Here is a 1,832-nt window from a genome sequence, read left to right on the forward strand (position 1 = left end):
CAGTATGCTAGCAATGCAGTGGCTAAGATGGTTCAACTTTTTAGCTGCCATTTTAAAAATTTATTTACTTCTTTTGAGGGAGGGAAAGAGGGAAATGGAGAGGGAAAGAAAAAGAAAGAGAAAGGGGGGGGGGGAGAGAGAGAGACAGAGAGAAAGAGAGGGGGAGAGAATGCATGGAGAGGCAGAGGAAGAGAGAGAATCCCAAGCAGGCTCTCTGCTCTCTGCCCCAATGTGGGGCTCAATCCCACAAACTGTGAGATCACAAAACAAAAAATCAGACACCTTAACTGACTGAGCCACCCAGGTGCCCTATAACTGCCACTTTTAATCCACAAACAAAACATTCATATGTAAATAAGAATGAATTGGTAGGGACTTCTGGATTTTGTGTCTTGCTCCAAGTAACTGAAGAGGAACACACCCGCCAGTGCATCCGGTAGGAGATAGATAACTCTCCAACTGGGCTGCAAAACTAGAGAAGCCAAGGAGATTCTCTTGATTTCTCTTAGCACTGTTGGTCAAGATTCAGGTGAGTATTGAAAAGGGCAGATATTCACACAGATAAAACAGCTTCCAGAAGTACAGTTTTCAAGAAGAAATAATTGATCACATCACTGGAGGAAAGCAAAATCAAAAGGACAAGTCAGACTTTGGCCACAGCAGAGGTGAGTTTATTCAAGTAGAGGTATTAGGGCATTGTGAAAAGATGGAGGAGGAGGAAGAGGTGGAGGAGGAGAACCCTAGGCTTGTTTCATTTCATGAACACAGCGTAAGTATCAAATTACTCTAAATAATCAAGAAGTCAACCTGAAGGCTGGCAGAGCAAACCCCGCAACTAAAGGGAGAGAAGAAGCCACAACCAAGAAGGATGAATTGCAGAGACATGATTTGAGGGAGAAACAGATCATGGTTGCTACAGAACTGGAGGAAGCCCTGGTCACAGAGAAAGGTGAGAGAAAGAGGAGCACACGGGGGAGGTGGAGGGAACACACAAGGAGAACATTTCCTCGAAGTCATTGGATGGGAAAGTGAGAGGGGCTGATTTTCCTGAGTTCTTGCAACTAGGGAGATTTAAAGGGCAGCAGTCATGGCTGAGAGAGAGCCCCAAAGGCATTTCCTTGCCCCTAGGAAGAATTCAGCCAAATAACCCAGGGCAGATGATATGATGTGGAGTTATTCTTAAAGAGTGTCTTGTAAACCCTGGGAAAGTGAATGGGGTAATTGCTAAAACGTCAGCAATGGTCTGGTCTCAAGGTTGTGAAACTCAACAGGACTATGGGAACAGAGCCCCATGACCTTCCAGGAAACAGAGAACAGATCCACTGAATAGTGTGCCAGCCTGTGAATCTGCACGTTTCCCCTGCACGCTTTCACACAAACACCAAGGTGGGTTTGCTCTATGTCTGGAGGCTCTTTGTGTTTTTCTCCCACGCTTTAACATTCTTTGATGTTTATATCTCGAGAACATGAAATAAAGACCATGCTTATGCTGTCTCACTGGCAGAGGCAGCCCTACACATCCACGCAGTCTAAACAGCCAGCTATGGCTTCAGAACCCACTGGTTATGGAGTCGGGACTAACCATCTATTCTGTCCAAGCCGTGATCTAGTCTGGGCTTTTAAGGCAGAGAAGGAGAGAGAAGATGTGGTATATATACACAACGGAGTACTACATGGCCACGAGAAAGAATGACATCTGGCCATTTGTAGGAAAGTGGATGGACCTCGAGGGTGTCATGCTAAGTGAAATAAGTCAGGCAGAGAAGGACAGATACCATATGTTTGCACTCATAGGTCTAACAGGAAATTTTCACAATGATCTAGCTTCAAGA

Source organism: Suricata suricatta, chromosome 6 (genome assembly GCF_006229205.1).
Source record: "Suricata suricatta isolate VVHF042 chromosome 6, meerkat_22Aug2017_6uvM2_HiC, whole genome shotgun sequence".
NCBI classification, from domain to species: Eukaryota; Metazoa; Chordata; class Mammalia; order Carnivora; family Herpestidae; genus Suricata; species Suricata suricatta.